Raw genomic sequence first — 23555 nt, 5'->3', positions numbered from 1 at the left:
ATCCATTCGTCCGTTGAAGGGCATCTTGGTTCTTTCCACAGTTTGGCGACCGTGGCCATTGCTGCTATGAACATTGGGGTACAGATGGCCCTTCTTTTCACTACATCTGTATCTTTGGGGTAAATACCCAGTAGAGCAATGGCAGGGTCATAGGGAAGCTCTATTTTTAATTTCTTGAGGAATCTCCACACTGTTCTCCAAAGTGGCTGCACCAACCTGCATTCCCACCAACAGTGTAAGAGGGTTCCCCTTTCTCCACATCCTCTCCAACACGTGTTGTTTCCTGTCTTGTTAATTTTGGCCATTCTAACTGGTGTAAGGTGGTATCTCAATGTGGTTTTAATTTGAATCTCCCTGATGGCTAGTGATGATGAACATTTTCTCATATGTCTGATAGCCATTTGTATGTCTTCATTGGAGAAGTGCCTGTTCATATCTTCTGCCCATTTTTTTATATGATTTTCTGTTTTGTGTGTGTTGAGTTTCAGGAGTTCTTTATAGATCCTGGATATCAAATTTTTGACTGTACTGTCATTTGCAAATATCTTCTCCCATTCCATGGGTTGCCTCTTTGTTTTTTTGACTGTTTCCTTTGTTGTGCAGAAGCTTTTGATTTTGATGAAGTCTCAAAAGTTTATTTTCGCTTTTGTTTCCTTTGCCTTTGGAGACATATCTTGAAAGAAGTTGCTGTGGCTGATATCGAAGAGATTACTGCCTATGTTCTCCTCTAGGATTCTGATGGATTCCTGTCTCACATTGAGGTCTTTTATCCATTTTGAGTTTATCCTTGTGTACAGTGTCAGAGAATGGTCGAGTTTCATTCTTCTACATATAGGTGTCCAGTTTTCCCAGCACCATTTATTGAAGAGACTGTTAATACCAGTGAGACTGACCTTCACTACACCAAATGACAGAAGGTCCATTTGAACCGATTACATAGTCACCTCCGATCACAGTCACCCTCCCCTGCTCACGTACCGACAGGCACATCTCCGTCTCCGACAGAAATACTCAGCTGCAAGCAGGAACTATTTCTGAGCCAAAGGAGCTTCTCCAAGGGCTTCTTCACATGTTAGTCTTCTCTTTTCTTGTCACAAATAAACACACACATATTTTTAGCAAGATGGTTAAAAGTCATGTTTCTCATCCATAAGGACATAAGAATTGCAAATACTAATTTGAAAATGACAGTGGCTGAAATGAAACATGTAGACCTTTGTTCTTTGGAAACTCAGAGAAGAAAGGAAAGAAAATAAACAATTTCTTAAAACGTGGGGGTTGGTGGGAGAAGAAGGAAAAATAAAAACCAGAAAGACAAAATCTGGTGTGTGTGTGTGTGGGGGGGATACTGAGATATACTGAGAAAAGCATCATCAAGAAAACCAGACTTTCCCTGATTTCTGGATCTCTGGCGAGGGATCTAGTTTCATAATTAAGTAGGTAATAATAAAAACATCATTTGGACCACTCCAGGACAGCATACCTGATGACTTGGAGGGTGTGGTAAAAAATAAAACATCCAATAAGCCAGGGAAAATTGTATGTGAGCAGAAAATAGAGGCCATATATTGAGAAAATAAATGAAAGATCAGAAATTCTACATCTCCCTTGATAAAGTGCTCAGGAGCAATAAAATAAAAATTAAGAAGCAACATATTTCAGCTTTTATTTTTTTCAGTCTCCGTGCAGTGCATTAAATTGTTGCCTCAGAATAGTAATACTCACTTGTGGTGAGAAAAAATAGTTTGTGTTACATAATACTCATCTGCAAAACATTGGGTGCAGGTCACAGTACAAACTTGGGTTGGGTGGTGTTTTCCTATGCTTTCCCCCCACACATCTGCTCTCCTTCTAAGTGTCCTGGTATTTATGACCCAAGAAAAGAAGAGCTTCATGACACCAGTGTAAGTGCTGCCTGCATCACCTTTCAATATTAGAAATACCAGGCATTATATTTGGGTGGACTTGTGGTTTATGAGGCATATTTTTAATATTTGCATGAAGTCAAAACACATGCTCAATCTAGGAGAAAATGATCACTCACAAGACCTGCTGCTCTTCTCTGGTGACATAAATAATGCTGACTGAACACACTAGTTTATTTTTCCCTTTTGCTTTCCTCTTTGTGTTTTGTTTAACAATGAAGTTTTAATGCAGTAGATTATTTTGTGTTTTAAAAACTTTAAAAATAATAACCCACATGTATAGTAAAAGTATAAAAATCATACATAGCAATGGCAACTCCTAATTCAGATTGTTAACTCTAGGAAAAACACGAAAACTAGTGAGGAACTGAGAGCAGTCCCAGAAGTATTCCAACTAATATTTTATTGCTTAAAATAATTATTAAGTAAATACATAAAATGTTTAAATTAGCAAAGCTGAGTTATAGGTATCTGAGTCTTAATTACATCATTCTTTGTCTGCAAGTTTCAAATATGTCATTAAAAAAATAAATAAGATATACCTTCCTAGTAACAAAATCCATAAAGAATCTTGATTTTACTTAGCAAGGAATGCAAAAGATATTTATACAGAAATTTTATATTTATACCGAATGATATAATAAAACTGAATAAGTGGAAAAAACAACAAATTTCTGAATAACATAACTTTTTAAGCTATACATTTCTCCCCAAATATCTATAGAGTCAGTGCATTTTTCCAAATTTAATTATAACACTGTGGCAATTTAATATGTAACAAAGCTGTTAAGGATAAACCACTGGGGAAATTGTTAGGGGAAGTGGTTCATCTAACGAAGAAATATAAACTTGACTGCTTTCATGAAATCATGTAGATAAGCACATTGTAAATGACCGCCTGAGTCACCTCACCTCTAATAATACAAAGTTTTGGCAAAGCTGTGAAGGCAACACCCTCTCCATCTTCTGGGAGTACAGTAAATCGCTACATCCACTCCAGAATCTAATCTAATTACACTATCGAAACAACGTGTCGTGTGCTTTATGGCTTCTCAGAAACACATGTGGGGACGTGCCGCATTCTCATCCCGGTCTGTAGGGACACATGGATGAGTCAGTGCTTAACTGAGCTGTTTCTGCCTGTCTCCATCTTAATGAAAAGGTAACATGTAGGGGACTCGTACAGCGGAATTACTATTCGGGACTCAGAAGCAGTCAATGCATTGGTGTTATATATAACAAGAGAAAATTGTAAGAAATTGCCTAAAATACTGGTTCATGGAAATAATTTTCAGGGAAACATATAAAAGAACATAGGTTTTAAGTAAAGTATATGTCACAAGTATAAAATACATGGCATTTCCACACATGCCAGCATTTATCTGTATGTTTGTATATATGTATTTAAAATGTAAACAGCTTAAGCCTCAGAACAACCTAGGAAGGAGGTATTAATATACCCACGTTGCAGAGGAGAACCAGGTATGGAACATGAAAGGTCAAATGTTTGCGTAAGGTTATGAGGAATAAGGGTATGTGGAAGCCAAGATTCAAACTTGACCACGTGGCTCCGACTTCACAATCTTAAACAGGACGCCTGCTTACTTGCTGTTATCAGATACGTTACCGCATACCTGGGGGGGATGGAGAACACCCGGGGGATGCCCTGTGACGGCAAAGCCAGTCTAAACCCAGAGCCCTCCGTGCACTGAGGAGAACACTGACGGAATTAACTCAACGCTGCGAACCTGAAGAGAAGGAAGAGGGACTGGGAGAGCGGGAGGAGAACAGATTAAAAAAAATTTTTTTAATTTAAAAATTATTATTATTATTCTTTTTAAAACAAAGTGTTCAGGTTTAGGGGTGAAGCACACTTTAGGAGGAGAAGCAGTATAGACCGAGAGAGAAGCCACTGAAAACTAAGTGGGAATCAGTGAGAAGACAGACCCTCATCATGTCCAACATACTCTCAGAGAATTACCACTTTGTTCTTTGCAATGTGCACCAAGTACTTAATTCTCAAAATAAGCATCTCCCCAGTGTCTACTGACCTCCACAGACGTCCATTCAAATTCTAGAATCTGAGAAGCTCAGTAATGGCAGTAAATAAAAAGTTTCAATTTCTTACTTTTAAGAAAAGAGATTTAAACAATGCATGCATAGGAAATGAATAAAAATATGTAGGAATAAATGTTTAATTAAAATATTTAAGCCTAATGTGATCATTTATCAGGCATGGTGCTTAAGATAGTGATGTTGATTTGGTTTTTCCTTTGCTAGGTTTTGTGGACTTTCTGTGCATTGGAAATGCAAATGTGAAAACTGTGTACTTTAAAAGACCTTGATTTTCCTCTCTGGTCTTGTGGCTGTCTGCCATATTTTTTTAAATTGAAATCACTAAGTTATTCGCTTTTTCTAAAAAAAAAAAAAATCCAAAATACTATCTACTTCAGGGATAGTCAGTTACGTTCTAGATGTATCAAATGCCCAAGGGAAATAATTTTCTACCCGAAAGATTAGGGAGAGATTAATGTTTGCCATTTCATAGCTCATTACCCTGACATGGCCCCCTCTAAAGCCATGAAATGTCCAGAGATTCATACGAATATCTTTAAAATAAGGTGGTATTCCCAGAAATCATTAGTTCTGCTGTGCTGTTTTTCTTTGAAAAGCTCCCGGATTTCAAAATAAATGTCTTGCCTTATGAAAATAAAAGCCAGTTTGTATTGCTGGAAATAATTATCCTCTCATATTTAACCAGTACATCTCTCTTCGGGAACAACAGCTCCAATTAATTTCATGATATTAATCATAAAGATTTATGTCGTAGATGAACTATTTTGCATGGGTTAAAAATGTTGAAAAAGTAGCTTATATTTCTTTTTTCTTATGTAACAAAATATTCACCTTTTCATATATTTCAACCACTTTCTTTTATTTTACTTATTTATTATTGGGTAGGGGGAGGCAAAGAAAAAATCTTAAGCAGGCTCCCCATCCAGTATGGAGCTCCATCTCATGACCCTGAGATTATGTCCTGAGCCGAAATCAAGAGTTGGAAGCTTAACTGACGAGGCCACCGAGGTGTCCTAGGAACCATTTTTTAAAGTTAAAAGCCTTAGAGCGCCTGCAGGGCTCAGTGGGTTAAGCCTCTGCCTTCAGCTCAGGTCATGATCTCGGGGATCAAGCCCGGTATTGGGCTCTCTGCTCAGCGGGGATCCTGCCTCCCTCTCTCTCTCTCTCTCTCTCTCTCTGCCTGCCTCTCTGCCTGCTTGTGATCTCTGTCTGTCAAATAAATAAATAAAAACTTAAAAATAATTAAAAGCCTTACTTAGCTCATAGGGCATATAACAATCAGCAGTGGGCCTCAGTTGGCCTACGGGCTTCTGATCACACTCACCTTTGCTCTACGTTATGTTCTTTCCTAGTGATTTGTCTTTGCTTCTAGGCCTTTTCTATTTTCTGTTTCATTGACCTATTTTTCTATCTTTATGCCCAAAACACACTGTCTTGATTACTGAAGCTTTACAGTAATTCTTGAAATTTAGTTATGTAAGTCTTCAATTTTTTTTCTTCTTTTCATCATTGTTTTGGTTATTTTAACTTTTTGTTTTTTGTTTTTTCATTTCCTTATATATTTTTGAAACATCATTCTAATCTCCTTCAAAAAAAAAAAAAAAGAAAGAAAGAAAGATTCCACTGGAATCATGACTAAAATTTCATTATATTTCTATGTACTTTTTGGAAATTAGTATCTTGGCAATATCAAATCTCTAATTCTTGAATATGGCCTGTATCTCATTTAGCTATGTTTTAAAGTCAGAAACTTTGTTTAAACTTTTCTGAGTACTTTATGGTTTTCTATCATATTTAAAAAATTTTTTCTCTATCCTATTTTGTTTATTCATTTATTTGACACAGAGAGAGAGAGAGACAGATCATAAGTAGGCAGAGAGGCAGACAGAGAGAGGGGGAAGCAGGCTCCCTAATGAACAGATGCAGGGCTCAATCCCAGGACCCCGAGATCATGACCTGAGCCAAAGGAAGAGGCTTAACCCACTGAGCCACCCAGGCACTCCTATTCTATTTTAAATGAATGTTTTTATTTTTCATATATTTGCTGATAGAATAAAGAAACACAGTTGAGTGTTGTATATTGACCTTATATCTTGCAACCTTGGTAAATTCACTTAATTGTTATTATACTGTTTTATAGATTCCTCAGGATTTTCTGCATAAGTACAGTTTCTACAAATAAAAGCGTGTTTATCTTTTCCTTCACAATCTTTATTATTTTATCTTATTTTCTTCTTACACTGTTTAGACTTCATAAAAATGTTGAATAGAAGTGGTAAAAATGGACTTCCCTGTTCTGTTCTCATTCCAAGGGGGAAAGTGTTCAGTCATTCACCCTTATCAACCATATTACCTTTCAATCAGGCTGGGGAAGTTTCTTCCTTCTATTTCTAGTTTTCTGAAATGTTTTATCCTAAATAGACATCATATTTTATCAAGTGCTTTTTCTGCACTTACTGAATTGACCATATGTTTTTCTTTTTTAATTTAATACTATTTATTATATTGATTGATATTTCAAATTTAAGCCAATCTTGCATTCTTGGAACAAACACACATGGTCATAATGACTTTTCCTTTTACCATATTATTGGATTCAATTTGCCAATGTTTTGTTAACAATTTTTACATCTATGATCATAAGGAATATTTTTCTACAATATTTATTTTCTGGAAATGTTTTTCTCTAGTTTGCATCTGAGATATACTGTCCTTGTTAAGTGATAAGGGAAATGCTTACTCCTTTATTTTTAGAAATGAGGTAAGATTATGTAAGACTGGCATTTTTTCTTAAATAAATGCTTGGTACATTTCACCTGGAAAATATTTTGCGATTGGCATTTACTATGGGAACATTTAAAAAAATATATTAGTCTCTTTAATAGATACAGAGTTTTCAGACTTTTAATTATACTTTCATCAGATTTGATAATCTATATGTTTAAAAAATATTGACTATTTTATTAAGTCATTGAATATGCTATCAGAGTTGTTTAAAATGTTTTATTATTACTCTTCTGGATCTATAGTGTTATTTCTCTTTCATTTCTGATACTGGTAATTTCTCCCCCTCACCTTTCTTGATATGTTTTGCTACTGGTTTGTTAGTTTTAAAGGGCAAACTACTAATTTTATTATTTTTTGTATTATTTACCCATTTCCTATTTAACTACTTTGTGAAATTACTTTTTTTCCTTTTACTTATTTTGGGTGTCTTTGGTCATCTTTTTCAGACTTCTCAGTGTGCAACTTAGTTCCTGTACTTAAAACTTTTTTTTTCAATGTAAGTAAAGATATAAATCTCCTTTTCAACATGGAAGCTTTCATTTCTAACTGCCTTCCACTAAAAGACGTATCTTCAGGCAAAGAGCCACATACATGTGACTGATCGAGTGTAGCTCCCTTCTTTCAAGAATTGGCTTCTGATTCTCTGCCTACTTTGAGTACCGTGCAGTGCCTTCAAATAGCTGAGTGAGGACAGTAACATACAAGTTATGTATTAAAAGGTGTCTGCTGTCTCCCTATATAGATCGCACTGGGGTAAAAGTGAAAGCAAAACGACTAAGCTGGGCATGGGCTGCAAGAGTTCAGGCAGGTAGCGACTGGATGACATAACAGCCGAGAGAGCGTGGCCGGAAGTCCACAGATACAGGAGGGTGTGTTTTTCCTATGGAGCTGAAAGTACTTTTCTGAACTCGGATGTTCTGTTTTAAACTGAACATGTAAATGTTCAGATGGAAGAAACTGTGATTCAGAGTACGGTGGGTGGCACCTGAGTGGTGCAGTCGGCTCAGCATCTGACTCTTGGTTTCAGCTCAGGTCATGACTTCTGGGTCCCGAGATCAAGCCCTGCTGAGTGTGGCGCCTTCTTGAGGTTCTCTTTCCCTCTCCCTCTCCCCCCCCCACCCCTGCTCTCCTGCTCTAAAATAAGTTAGAAAAAATGCTTCTCAAACTCAACACTCAAAAAACAAAAAATCCAGCCAAGAAAAGGGCAGAAGCCATGAACAGACACTTCTCCAAAGAAGACATACGAATGCCTAACAGACACATAAGAAAATTCTCTAGGTCACTTGTCATCACGGAAGTGCAACTCAAAACCACATTGAGATAACACCTTACACCAGTTAGAATGCCCAAAATTAACAAGACAAGGAACAACAAATGTTGGCAAGGACATGAAGAAAGAGGAGCCGTCTTATACTGTTGGTGGGAATGCAAGCTAGTACAGCCACCCTGGAAAACAGTATGGAGGTTCCTCAAGATGTTACAAATAGAGCTACAACCTGTGTCCAAGCAATTGCACTACCAGGTATTTACCCCACAGATATAGATGTAGTGAAAAGAAGAGGCACATTTACCCTAATGTTCATAGCAGCAATGTCCATTGGAGCCAAATTGTGGAAGGAGCTGAGATGTCTTTGAACAGATGAGTGGATAAAGAAGATGTGGTCCATATGTACAATGGAACATTGCTCAGCCACCAGCAAGGATGAACACCTGCCATTTGCACTGACACGGATGAAAACTGTTACATTAAGTGAAATAAGTCAACCAGAGAAAGACAATTATCCTATGGTTTCACTATTATGTGAAATATAGGGAGTAGTACAGAGGACCATGGGGGACAGAGGGAATATTAAATGGGAAGAAATCAGAGAGGGAGACAAACCATGAGAGCCTCTGGACTCTGGGAACCAAACCGAAGGTTGCAGAAAGGAAGACGGAAGGACGGGGTGACTGGGCGATCTGACGACCACCGGGTGTGACACACAGCTAATGAACCACTGAACCCTGCATCAGAAACTAATGATGTATTCTATGGTAACTAATCAACGTAATTTAAAAAAAAAAGAAAAAATACTGTGGAATTTGGAAAAAAAAGATTTTGGAGGTGATGCTATTTCAGTTTAGTTATAATATGACTGAGATGTCTACTAAACATTCCAGTCTTGAGCATAGGTTTTTGCCCTGGATATATAAATACCGGTCTCTTATTTTTAATAGATGTTATGTAATGCACAGAACTCTTGGAGACCACCTGCGGCTTAAGTGCAGGTACTGATAAGGAGCGATCCTTCAGGGAAGCGAGGATGGTCCAGCTAACGGAGCTGAAGAGGGTCTGCTGCAGAGGAAGAAGGAAACCCAGGAAAAGCTGTATCCTCAACACCAAGAAAAGATATTTTTCCAAAAAGAAGGAGCTGATTAAGTCTACCAATGTTTAGGATTATTATTATATACAGAATCATCAACATATAGATTAAAGGTATTTGGAGAAGTCATGCTGAATGGGTTATTAGTTACTGCCAGGCGGATAAAGTGTACAGTAGTGGCCACACTGTTTCGAAAACGTGATTTTTCCCAAAGAGGAGTATTATGAAGGAATACTGTTCTCAGAAATAGTCTTATGGAAATCTCCAGAGAGTCACATTTCTCAAGCTCTCTGAATTGTATAAATTTGGGTTCTACAAAACTAATCTCCCAATTTTTATTTCAGTACTTCTTCTGTATTAATATTTGAATTTTTAAGTATATCCCAATATAAAATAATGATTCTTCAAAATTCTTCAGTCTTTTTTAACTTTCTAAAACTTCTCCAGAGCTGTAAAATTAGTACAGGAGTTTCACACTTGTAAACTTACTTGGTGCTGGGGGCCAATTCAATTAGCTAAGAACTTACTTTCAGATTGTTACCAATTGGACCAATGGAGTATGACAGCTTTCCCCTTCATTTCCATGTTTCCAGGGACAAGATGGTGAAAGAAACACACTGAAAGACTAATTACACTTTAGAAGGATAGGGGGTTCTTCCTCTTCTTTTCAACGCTAGTATGCAGAGGGGATTGTCTCCAATTCACAGAGAAGGGGCTACCGATCACGTTAAACCGACACGAGTGGACTGCGTCCGCGCAACCCGCAGGAGGATGCTCCAGCTCCTGCTTCCATCCCTGGTCCGTTCCCGGGGAAAGCACGTGCACGACGACCCCTGACAGCGCCTGCTACGGCTCCAGCCTCCTCACACCCACAGCAGTACCCACAGGTCTGCTAGCCTGGATTAATGACGCTATCTCCAGTGCCGCCTCCTTGTCCTTTTCTGGATTTTGATTACATTTTAATCAAAAATTTGATTAAAATTGATTTTGATTAAAACCAATCCAGGGGCGTCTGGGTGGCGCAGTGGGTTAAGCCTCTGCCTTCCGCTCAGGTCATGATCCCAGGGTCCTGGGATTGAGCCCCACATCAGGCTCTCTGCTCAGCGGGGAGCCTGCTTCCTCCTCTCTCTCTGCCTGCCTCTCTGCCTACTTGTGATCTCTGTCAAATAAATAAATAAAATCTTTTAAAAAAATCCCAAAATTTTAAGTGTGCTTAACATTACTGTTGACTACTAATTTGCTTTTTCTGAGTTACTAAGAGGGCATCTGAGCATCAAAGAAAAGGACCCCTTTTTCTTTACAATTTTAACATCATTTGTGGCAACTACAATATTCCCTACAACACATGGAAGTTTTTAACACCCCAACCTACTCCTGAACTATTTCTAGGAGAAATACCATTGCTGGTAATACTTATCAGGGATCATTTCAAGAGTTCCTAAATCCCAAGCTTACAGCTAGTCATGGAATAATAGAAGCCCATTATGTAAGATTAACAAATCTTCAAATATGTTAGCTCCAGTTAATTTTAGGGATTTTATAGGTCATACTGGGCTAACTTTCGTAGTCATTTCTTGCTAGTCTATGTAGGAAAATGGATACAAATTTGGCAACCTTAGGTAGGAAAAAAAAATAGCACATGTCAAAAATGGAATCAGAATGTAGACTTTATTTTTTCCTATTTCCCTCAAGATGATCTAATTTAGGCTTCACATGTGTTCTCTACATGAGAGCCAGACACCATGTTGACATTTTGGCTGTCAAGTCAATCTGAGGCAGAGACTCACTTAATGAATGATCCATTTCATTAAGAAATAACAGTAAACTCTGATCACATACAGAATTGTATTGTATCAGGCCTGTTTTGTAATAGAAAACTTTTAAAAGCTTTAAGGTTTTCAAGACTTTGAAGATCAATAAACCTCACTATGACTTAATAGTTTTGTGGGGTTTTTTTTAAGCCAACATTATTTAGGTAAACATAAATTTCCTACCCTCTAAATACAATAATCATTTATTTCCAAATACGTATCAATAATTTAATAGCTTCTTGGAGTGAAAATAAGCGCTAAATTTAATACATCCACCAAAAACTAAGACTATCCTGATTACAGAAATGCTAAATGTGAAAAAAAAAAAGTACGATTTATAATTGAGGGACTATTATATAATGAATTAGGGTGAATTATTTTTAAAAGATTGATTGAAAGTTTTGTAGACCCCTTTAAATATTGTGTTCCTTTTGTACATATGTATTTTTAAAACCTAAATTTAAAACATCCCATTTATAGATACATAAAATCCACTTACATTATTTGCCCCAAGAACACACTTACTCTACAAAGCAAGGCTGAAATTTGCCAGCTATTTATGTCCTAGGGAGTTAAATTCAGATGCATTACCCATTTTCAAAACCCATCAATGTGTCTTTCCCAGAAATATGTCAACTTTTTGCTTATTTATGAAATTCCATTATATGGATATTTACATGAGCCTTGAATGTGTGTAATTCTTGTGGGTATGCACCACCTATAAGGCAGGTGTGTCTGTAGATACGGAGGAAGCACGGTGTGTGTGTATCATCTCACCTGACAGTGTCATAGATGCTCTTTTCCCATCACTGACAGAAGAGTAAAGATCGCTACTTTTGTATTACTTTAAGCTGTGATGCAAGGACTTAATAGCATGTTTTTGCTCTACTTCAACACAAGTGTTTATTTTTAAATATCTTTTCATTTGTGTTATGTTTTATTTTATATATATGCTATTATTTCATTTGCTTTATATTTTATTTGTCCAACCTGGTAAGTTTGATTTTTTTTTAAAGATTTTATTTATTTATTTGACAGACAGAGATCACAAGCAGGCAGAGAGGCAGGCAGAGAGAGAGGAGGAAGCAGGCTCCCCACTGAGCAGAGAGCCCGATGGGGGGCTCGATCCCAGGACCCTGGGATCACGACCTGAGCCGAAGGCAGAGGCTTTAACCCACTGAGCTACCCAGGCGCCCTGGTAAGTTTGATTTTGAATAAGCATTTACTGTCAGTAAGATTTTTAAAGTGGCAGAATTAGCACTCCTGTGCGACTCACTGAAGGATGAGATGTAAAGTAGTCCCTGGTTTGAGTATTCGCTTTAGGTAGCATCACAATCAAATCTGAAATAGTTCATTAAATAATATCTGTTTGGAGTAGGGCAAATGGATAGTGTAGCTATGCTGTGATAGTTTCTCAGAAAAGGGACAATTTCCATGCTTCAGAAGTAACTCCTGAAATGCACAACGAAGTATACAAGAAATGTCTCTGTTTATTTTTTTCCCCATCAAAATTAATTCCATTAAGACACACACTTCTGGGCAGGAAATTCAATCGTGTTACCTTGGACAGGGCCCAGAGGATCATTTTCTAGAGAAGCATCTGGAAAATGTAGAGTGTTCTTTCATTCAAACTACCATGGTCAATGATAGGAACCTCCTTGGCCAAGTTTATGTGGTCCTTTAAAGACACATGACTCAGTCCTCTTTGGGATAAGAACTTTTGTCATTGTGGGCAAAATTTCAGCAACTGAAGTCAACCCCCCTAGGAAATGTAGACATTTTCCTGTGAGAAGTTGGCAATCTCCTGAGGCTTTCTTAGGCCTATCAAGAAAAATACAGGATGCCACATTCAATTTGTATTTCAGATAAAGAGTGTATTTTTTTGTTGTTGTTTTGTTTAATTATACTGAAAACACTGCAGAGTATATACTTGAAATATATTTACTATTTATCAGAAATTCAGGTGTGACCAAAGGTCCTGTACTTTTATTGGCTAACTCTGGAAACCCCACCTGAGACAGTGAGTAGAACAAAGCCCTGCGGAAATCAAGACCATGTCTTCCTAGGCTTGGGGAAAAGCTGCGCCCCTGTCTATGTCTGCCTGTTCCTCCAAGGTAAACACTCCTTTTGGTAGAACAGAACTAATACCTTCAACCAAGGCCAAGGTTGGCAACCTCAACTGCCTACAGATTCCATAATGTAACTTACAGGGCTGAAGTAGGCCCCGAGGGGAAACTATTATTAGTCAGTTAATGCGCAGCTGAATTCAGCTCTAGCCAGGTATATTGATACCGACCTGGTGTTGCTGGACTTTCTGAAATGCAAGTCCAGATTTTTTTTTTTTAATGGGGAGTCTCCTTATATTTAAATACTAGAAACACAATGGAATAATTTTTAAAAGTAAAATAAATAATCAGCAAGTTACCCTCAGCCCAAAGCTTTTAAATTTCAGTATAGACTTATAGTCAAGATTTTCTCCAACCTGCTCCAGAAATCAGTTCTGCAGCTGAAACGTCACTGAAGCTGAGAAAGTATCATCATGAGACAAAACACGAATAACCAGACCAAACCAAACCAAAACATAGCACGGCTCAAGCACTTTTGTGTAACGAATGATGAAATATCATGTAAAAGATTCACTGACTTGAGGGCTTGAAAAGTGAATCATGTAGCATTAAAGCTTTATTTCAAAATTGGTTTATAGCCCTAGAGGAAATCCATAGCCTGTGATGTTCACAAAATGTCCCAAAATATTCTGAAGGGTTTTCAAACTAATAAAACAAAGATAAAAATGAAAATAGTTCCCCTTAATTCTTTTTTTAAAACTTGTATAATTTTTATTTTTATTTTTTGAAGAGTTTATTTATTTTTTTAAATTTTTTATTTTTTTACTAACATATAATGTATTATTAGCCCCAGGGGTACAGGCCTGTGAATCGCCAGGTTTACACACTTCACAGCACTCACTATAGCACACACCTTCCCCAATGTCCATAACCCCACCCCCCTTCTCTCAACCCCCCTCCCCCCAGTCACCCTCAGTTTGTTTTGTGAGATTAAGAGTCTCTTATGGTTTGTCTCCCTCCTGATCCGAACTTGTTTCATTTATTCTTTTCCTACCCCCCCAACACCCCTACGTTGCCTCTCAACTTCCTCATACCAGGGAGATCATATGATAATTGTCTTTCTCTGATTGACTTATTTTGCTAAGTATAATACCCTCTAGTTCCATCCATGTCATCACAAATGGCAAGATTTCATTTCTTCTGATGGCTGCATAGTATTCCATTGTGTATATATACCACCTCTTCTTTATCCATTCATCTGTGGATGGACATCTAGATTCTTTCCATAGTTTGGCTATTGTGGACATTGCTGCTATAAACATTCAGGTGCACATGCCCCTTTGGGTCACTATGTTTGTATCTTTAAAGGTAAATACCCAGTAGTGTGATTGCTGGGTCAAAGGGCAGCTCTGTTTTCAACTCTTTGAGGAACCTCCATGCTGTTTTCCAGAGTGGTTGCACCAGCTTGCATTCCCACCAACAGTGTAGGAGGGTTCCCCTTTCCCTGCAACTTCACCAACATCTGTCATTTCCGGACGTGTAATTTTATCCAAATTGGTGTGAAGTGGTGTGAGGTGGTATCTCATTGTGGTTTTGATTTGTATTTCCCTGATGCCGAGTGATATAGAGCACTTTTTCATGTGTCTGTTGATCATCTGGATGTCTTCTTTGCAGAAATGTCTGTTCATGTCCTCTGCCCATTTCTTGATGGGATTATTTGTTCTTTGGGTGTTGAGTTTGATAAGTTCTTTATAGATTTTGGACACTAGCCCTTTATCTGATACGTCATTTGTAAATATCTTCTCCCATTCTGTCAGTTGTCTTTTGGTTTTGTTAACTGTTTCCTTTGCTGTGCAAAAGCTTTTGATCTTGATGAAGTCCCAATAGTTCATTTTTGCCTTTGCTTCCCTTGCCTTTGGCGATGTTCCTAGGAAGATGTTGCTGCGGCTGAGGTCGAAGAGGTTGCTGCCTGTGTTCTCCTCAAGGATTTTGATGGATTCCTATCTCACATTGAGGTCCTTCATGCATTTTGAGTCTATTTCCATGTGTGGTGTAAGGAAATGGTCCAGTTTCATTCTTCTGCATGTGGCTGTCCAATTTTCCCAGCACCATTTATTGAAGAGACTGTCTTTTTTCCACTGGACATTATTTCCCGCTTTGTTGAAGATTAATTGACCATAGAGTTCAGGTTCTATTTCCGGACTCTCTATTCTGTTCCATTGATCTATGAGTTCACCTTAATTCTTAAATCATATACATGTGAATTTTTTTTTTTTTTTTTAGCCAACAAGATGCTATTTTCTGTTTCTAATTTTGTCTTACAATAGCATTAAACTGAAGTCTCTTACATTCTTTTTTTGGAGTATAGTTGACACACAATTCTACATTAGTTACAGGTGTATGACATAGTGGTTCAAATTCTCCATACATTGTACTGTGGTCACCAGAAGTGTAGCTACCATATATCACCCCACAATGCTATTACAGCACCACTGGCTGTCTTCCCTATGTTGTGCCCTTTATTCCTTGACTTAATCATTCCATAACCGGAAGCCTGCATCTGCCAGTCCCCTTCACTCATTTTGCCCATTTTTCCCTCTCGTCTCCCTTCTAGCAACCTTCAGTTTGTTGTCTATATTTACAGGCCTAAGTCTGCTTTTTGTTTTTTTATTCACTTTTTTTATTCCATATATGAGTAAAATCATATGGTATTTGTCTTTCTCAGTCTGTAAAGTCATGTGTTTTGAAGACATTTTTCATATACATTTTCAGTTATTTATATAATAATATTAGTTTCTGGGTGAAATTATGCATGGGCCACACTTTTCTTCTGATATATACAGAGTCCATAATTGTGTGACAAATAGTAATAAGTATATTTTTCTTTTAAATGCAAATAGGATAAATCTAATTTCATATGTACATTGCATAATCACCTTTGACAATTGGATGTAAATGAATATTTCAAAGCAGTATTTCCCCCCATTCTAAGGTAAAGGTTATTTAAAAAGCTAGGTGAATATTTTGAAGAAATGGAGAATGACTGCTTAAATATTTGTGCATATTAAGAAACTTGCTTTGAAAGTCAATACTTCAAAGAGACCTCAACAGCTTTATCTAACAGTACTAAATAAACAAACAGTACAAATACTTCAAAGTCAATTGACTTTTTTTTGAGCATGAGACAAAGATTTACCTGATGCAAATCAATATCTACCCAACAACATAATGGCTTGGTAACCTGTTCAAAAATGTGGTAAAAGACGATTACATGTTTAACCCCAAATACAATCTACCTCATTCACAGTCATTGGGCCAGATGCTTGTGATACAATATTTAATAATACCAGATGCCATCAGGAGACTCCAGGTTTGGGGGGAGAAAGGTGGGTGAAAGGCTATTACACTCTTTTGTGAACAAATCAGAGGGGGTGCTTGTTCTCTGGGAACACCTAAGAGTGACATCAAACATGTATGACGCCTCAAATCTTTACGATGAGATACTTTTAATGTAGCTGATGAGAACATTTCCCATGAAAATGCCATGAGACATACAGAAAAGAGAGACAAGATAAGTAGGTCTGTGTCCTTAGTATGGTCCATGAATATATTTTATCGTAAGTGTTGGGATACATTTGTAAGAGAGGGTACTGTTAATATTTATACCGGGGCATCAGAATAAACTTAAAACGCCCCAGGAAAAGTAGGACATGTGGTCACCTCATTCATGTTCCATTCCAGCCCAGCACCAGACAGAGTAGCTAAATCCTTTTCTGAATTCCAGATTTATTCTGTTTAACAATAAAATGGTTAATTCAGAGTTGGACATTTAAATATATACCATTATCACCACATAGAATGTCACTTTTAGAAGTCTTTCTTATTATTCAATTTTAGTCAGAACATGAAACACCCATAAGCTGACCGGGAAGTTATTTCTAGTTGCAGAGCAACACAAGTTTTCATAGCAGACATTATCTAGAAGTTATTTTTTTTTAGATGCTAAATTAAATCTCTACCTTTTTTTTCAGCTGTCTTCAAAAGGTAAGCTTATTTTTGTGTGCTCTCCATTCAATCTTAAAGTCATGGGAAATACAATGTAGCCCAAGACTATACTATATAGAAAAAAAATACACCAGCCTTGCATGATGAAGGTAAAGAAATAAATTAGAAAACGGTAATCTTCTTAGGAGAAGACTCTGCTAGTTCCTGCTCATCTCAGCTACTCAGTGCACCCAGATAGTATAACAGAAATTATTTTATGTCTTCCTGTTTCATCCTTACAAAACATTGACAATGTATCTGAAATGCTTACTGTCCTACAAAAGTAACAGTCATTTATTTTATTTATTTTTTAAGATTTTATTTATTTATTTGACACACACAGATCATAAGCAGGCAGAGGGCAGGCAGAGAGAGAGGGAGAAGCAGGCTTCCCATTGAACAGAAAGCCCGATGCAGAACTTGATTCCAGGACCCTGGGATCATGACCAGAGCCGAACGGAGGCAAAGGCTTAACCCACTAAGCCACCCAGGGGTCCCATAACAGTCATTTATTAAAGAAAATGTGGATTATTAACAATAATGGCAAAGGAATTTGGGGGGAAGAAATGCAACTAATCCATTATACTTGACACTTGTTCAGTGGTGTGATGTCTGAAGCATTTAATGATAGTTAATGAGATTTTAATGCTTAACTATGAAACGTGTTTTATTATAGGTGTTCAAGGACAACAGGATAATATTACTTTGATTTTCAGTTATAAATAAAGTAGTTTTGAGTAAAATACAAGCATTAATCCCACTCAAACACGTTTCATGGACACTTTACATAGCATGTGGTTTATGTTAATATTCACCTGCAGGTAAAAACTGTTGTAAATCACTCCTATTTAGTTGCTGAAAAAAGTGAGTCACTGAAGGTGTCACAGGACCAAGGTCATTACAATTCACTTTCTTCTAATTCTTAACTAGCGTATCTCCCCCCCAAAGTCTTGTAGATTCTTTTTAAGTTTATGCTTTGTTGAAGCCACTTATTTTGTAGTGGAGATGATAATGACGTTATAAAATATGACACAATTTGCCCGTGTTTTAAGAAAGATACAACTGTGATTGAAGTGTTTCTGAACTTTGAAAAAAATGTTTAACCGTTTTACTGAAGAGTAATTTTTTTGAAATTAATCTTTTGATTAAATTTAAATTCTTTATTTCCCTTAAAAGTTCCCCAAAGAGTCATTTATCAAATATTCAAAGCTAACATCTATTGAAAATTTTCTACAGGATCCCAAAGTCAGGGAGATCTGTCTTTCTAAAGGCTGACCTTTCTTTCTAAATGTTAGAAAGGAAGTTTTCTAACACAAGGTTTGGAAGCACTTGTGTTAAAACTTCTCAACATAAATCTGTAAGAAAACACTAGACATTAATTTTTTGAAATTACTTACCAAACAACTAGTTGGATAAGCAGATCTACAGGTCAGTTTATGTAAATGTCTGCCTGGCATTTACAATCAGCAGATCTCTCATCAAAGTTATAATAGAGGCATGAGAATATTCATTTTGTGATGGTTAATTTTATCTGCCAACTTGACTTGGCTATGGGTACCCAGACAATATTTGATTAAATCTTATTCCGGGTATGTCTGTGAGGGTGTTTCTGAATGAGATTGACATCTGAGTTGGTAGACTGAGAAAAGATTGCCCTCGCCAGTACGGACAGGCTTCATGTAATCCACTACCATCCGGAGTAAAACAGACGGCAGGGTAAGGGGAGAAGCTCTCTGCTTGACTCTTTTCAGTCTGAGACAATGGTCTTTTCCTGTATTTTACTGAAACTTAAAGCACTGAAAGAAAATTCTGGTTTTCAGACCTTTACACTTGCACTGGAACTGCACCAGAGCCCTCCTGGGTGTTGGGCTTGCAGAAGGCAGACCTTAGGGGACTTCTCGCATTCCATAGTCATGAGAGCCAGTTCCTTGTAGTGAATCTCTCCCTCACACACACATACATGTACACACATAATGTGATTATGTACACATACTTATGCTTTGTATATGTGTGCACATGTATATATGAAGATATATAAGAACATATATATGTAGAAGATACATATATGGACACTAGTTCTGTTTCTTGGGAGGATTCTGATTAATACACATTGAGATATAATTGTTCTTCTATTAAATTTTTCATTAAATCCCCTGTATTAAAAGAAGTGCTGTGGGTTCTGTTTCCTGACTAGAAGCTGACTGACACAGCTCCTTTTATCTATTTTGTCTATTATAGTCTATTAGAATTAGTTTTTCTAACCCATTTCCTGTTACGGCTGAAAGCATAGACCATTCAGTAAAACACAAATTGTCTTGCCAATATTCTGTTAATGTTAGGACACTTTGGAAGACTTTAACTCCGTTTATCCCCTTACCTTTTATATTACTGTCATATGATGATTTTTATATATTTCAAACCAATAATGTATCATTCTCTTGTTTTGCATAGTCATTGTCATTTATATTGACCTACATATATCTTTTTCTTACAGAGATTTAGTATTTCTTGTTGAGATCAATTTCCTTCTTCCTGAAAATATCTCTTTAGAGTTTATTTTTTTTTTTAGTAGAGTTTTGCTGGAAAGGAAGTCCCTCAGTTTTTGTTGTTCTGAAATCATTTTCATTTACTGTCATTTTGGAATATTTTACTGTGCACACAATTTTCAATGGGTTTCTATTTTCTTTGAGCACTTGAAAGTGGACCTTCTATTATGGGGCACCTGGGTGGCTCAGTAGGTTAAAGCCTCTGCCTTCAGCTCAGATCATGATCTCGGGGTCCTGGGATTGAGCCCCACGTCAGGCTTTCTGCTCTGCAGGGATCCTGCTTCCCCCTCTCTCTGCCTGCCTCTCTGCCTGCTTGTGATCTCTGTCTGTCAAATAAATAAATAAATAAAATCTTAAAAAAAAAAAAAAAAGAAAAGAAAGTGGACCTTCTATTATACTCTGACATCCAAATTTTTTCTCTCAGATTTTTTTTTAAGATTTTATTTATTTATTCATTTGACAGACAGAGATCACAAGTAGGCAGAGAGGCAGGCAGAGAGAGAGGAGAAAGCAGGCTCCCCACTGAGCAGAGAGCCCAATAAGGGACTCGATCCCAGGACCCTGAGATCATGACCTGAGCCCAAGGCAGAGGCTTAACCCACTGAGCCACCCAAGTGCCCCTTTCTCAGATCTTTCATTGCCTGGATCCTCAACTCTAATTTTCACTATCTCAGCAGACTTCCACTACTATTAAACGAATGACTTATTCATTTTAGTTAGATTTTCTGCTCACCTTTCATCCATACAGTTAAGTTCATAAACAAACAAATAAAAAACCCAGATTAGAATTAAATAAAATGACTAGAGTAAATACAGTTTGATTTTTTTTTAAATTTTCTGGTCTAAATATGTAAATTATACTGAGTGGTATTAAATATGTAAAGTCTTCAAATGATAAAAGAAAGCAATAAAATAATATACTTTCTATCAAACATTCTGGACGCTCAGTTGTTTTCTTCTTTTAACATATAAAACAGTAATTTTTCTCTTAATAAAACGTGTTTGGGAAATTGTGTAAGAGTAATTTTTCCCCACCATTATGGGGGCTTTAACATAAATACTTATGAGTAAATGCTTAACAAAAAACCTGAGAAGACCTAATTTATTTTAAATAACTTAGTACCTCCATTATTGCAACTGGTATAAAATGAAGAACACTTAATGATGAAAAACAGAAAATTGTCATATAGGTGAATGGTACGTACTAATGGGGAAGAGTTGCCCAGGTGGATTCCTTCCATTTCCAGTTTTGTTAGGAAGATCTGTTAAACATCTACCTCAGAGAGATGCATCCTAAAGGCTACATAGCTAACATTGGGGCAGAATTTGATATCAGGGAGTTTGCAGTAAGGAATAATACAGCTACTAAACATGCAGCATTCCTGAATCCAACTATGACCAAGACGTCTTGCCAGGAAACCTTGTCCTCTGTAGAACACTTAATCTCAATAAATGACCAAACACACCCTTCTAGATGCTCACGTAAAAAGAAAAATCCTGGAGTTCTATGTTAGTCTTCTCTTTTTCTTATGTTCTATGTCTAATGTATTAATTATCCTTATATCCTTATAAAGACATCTTTATAAGGACTTTTGGATATTGATAGTGTTATTCCTATGATGTGTCTTTAATGGATGCTAGTACTGAAGACCTTCGTGAGATATGATGTGGACTAGAACACATAAATTGCCTTTGCAGTTGGAACCTGAGTAGGACTTTCCTTATTTCATATTGTTTTACTTAATAACATTTTAAAATAACTCTGTCCTGTTTCAGGGAGGTGAAGCAGTTAATTCACTTTGCTAAAGGTTCAGAAGTTTCACCTGTCGCGTGTCTTACACTTGTACCTCTTGATTGTATGTGAGAAACATGCAAATACCACAGCCCATACCAAAATGCTATGCTATTCTGAAAGTGTTTTATCTGGTCCTATTCTTAATCCAGAAAAACACTTGGGACTTCCTAGAGCCATAAGAGTATTGGGTCTGGAATGTACAATTTATTTCTCAAATAAAGTTTTAATTTCCCTCTGACATTCCACTTCATTAAAACAAGATCTCAGTCTGAGATGTCTTACAATTGTCGCTCAGTGAGTTTCATTGTTGTATTTATTGTGCTTATCACTAATGGAAGTAGCTTCTCATGTGCATTTATAAGGTATTTGTTTCATAGGAAGTAGATAATATACTTGATTTTACATGGTCTTTAAGGTTTATTAGCTTTTGGTAAGGTAAGTTTTCCAGTGGACCATATTTCACTTCAAAGATATTAAATATTTCAGAGGAAAAATATCTGTATTTTGGGAATGTTAAATAAAAACTATATCATGTTCCTTAGCATGCAAAAAGAAAATCTGAAAAATGTGTGATATTCCTAATGAATTTTGTAACTGTAAAAAAAAGATTTTTTAAAAAATGATTGGGCCTGGGGTACGTGGGTAACTCAGTAGTTAAGCAACTGCCTTGAGCTCAGGTCATGATTCCAGCATCCTAGGATCGGCCCCACATCAGTCTCCCTGCCCAGCAGGAAGCCTGCCTCTTCTCCTCTCTCTCCCCCTCTTATGTTACCTCACTCACTGTATATCACTATATTCCAACCCTTTTTGCAGTGAAAGTCTATTTTGTTGCCTGTTACCAAGAACACTAGAGTGAAAAATGATAAAGATGGGGACCTCATATTTATTGATGATTTCTAAACTTGGGTTATTATATTCCTCATTATGAAAAATTATTTAATGGTCCTTAAGCATAAGTTGAGGGATTCTTTCAAAATACATACAAAAGTACAAGATTTAAAAAAAAGGTATAGGTGTGTAAACCTGGTGATTCACAGACCTGTACCCCTGGGGATAAAAATATATGTTTATAAAAAATAAAAAATTTAAAAAAAAAGTATAGGAAAAAGTCAGGTAACATGGATAATCTTATGGATTTCAAAATTCATTTAATGGATGCCACAAAGGGACAAAATTAATAGAAAAAAGGAAAAGAAACAAATTAGAATATGTAAAGTAGAAAATGGGCTGAGCTGATGCTTGAAACTTTGAATTAGAAGTCCACACAGAATGTCAGGTAGGATTAATCCTTTAAAAAATTTCCCACCTAGATGAATCTTAATAAAATTTGAACCCTAAAATTATCTATGGGGAAACAAAATAATTTCTATAAAGAATACAATTTAGATAGCCATCAGTCACAGCCACACACTAGAATATGTTAAATATAGATTAAAGAGATGTCTTCCAATTTCTGAGGAAAAGAATTTTGAACCTAGAATTCCAAACTTTGTTAAGCCCTGAGTCACTGAAAAAAATACATAGGTTTCTTTATATATAAAAGGAATGAGGAGATTAGCTTCCAAAATATTCTTCCTGAAAGAATTACTCAAATTTTTAGGGAGACAAGTAGAAAAATAAAATAAAGCCAAAGATCAGTTATTGGTAGTATTTACCATTGCTAGAAATCGGGAACCAAGGCAGGAGTACGGGAAGGAAGTTCTAGGGATGTGAATAGATCAAAATTGTGGGTGTGAGATACAGGTAGACAGTAATGAGGATGATTCCTCCAGCCTCTGGTAACAAATGTGAAAGGCATTCTTGAGATTTTACATTGCCGAGCTCAGGACCCAAGCAGGGTGAATTATGAAATAAGAGCCAGAGGCAGACTTTTTAGCTGGGGATTTATATTTGCAAGTGGCCACTGTTAGACCCTCCTTGAACCTCAAAAATCAGCAGTAGATAGAAAAATAAGAAACAGGATATTAAATTAGAAAAAAAATGCCATTGCTAATTCTCTAGGATATGAGACAAACACTAAATTTCAGTTTCTTTTTCTAAGCCCCAATGTTATTTAACTTACTTTCTCATGTCGTTTTTTTCATCTATAGCAACATAATCTTCTTCCCTTAATATTTCTCCATATGATCTTCCAGAAACACA

The sequence above is a fragment of the Mustela nigripes genome, chromosome 3 (assembly GCF_022355385.1).
Source record: "Mustela nigripes isolate SB6536 chromosome 3, MUSNIG.SB6536, whole genome shotgun sequence".
Lineage (NCBI taxonomy): Eukaryota > Metazoa > Chordata > Mammalia > Carnivora > Mustelidae > Mustela > Mustela nigripes.
The sequence above is the reverse complement of the archived record's forward strand: the minus strand, read 5'-3'. Positions refer to the sequence as shown.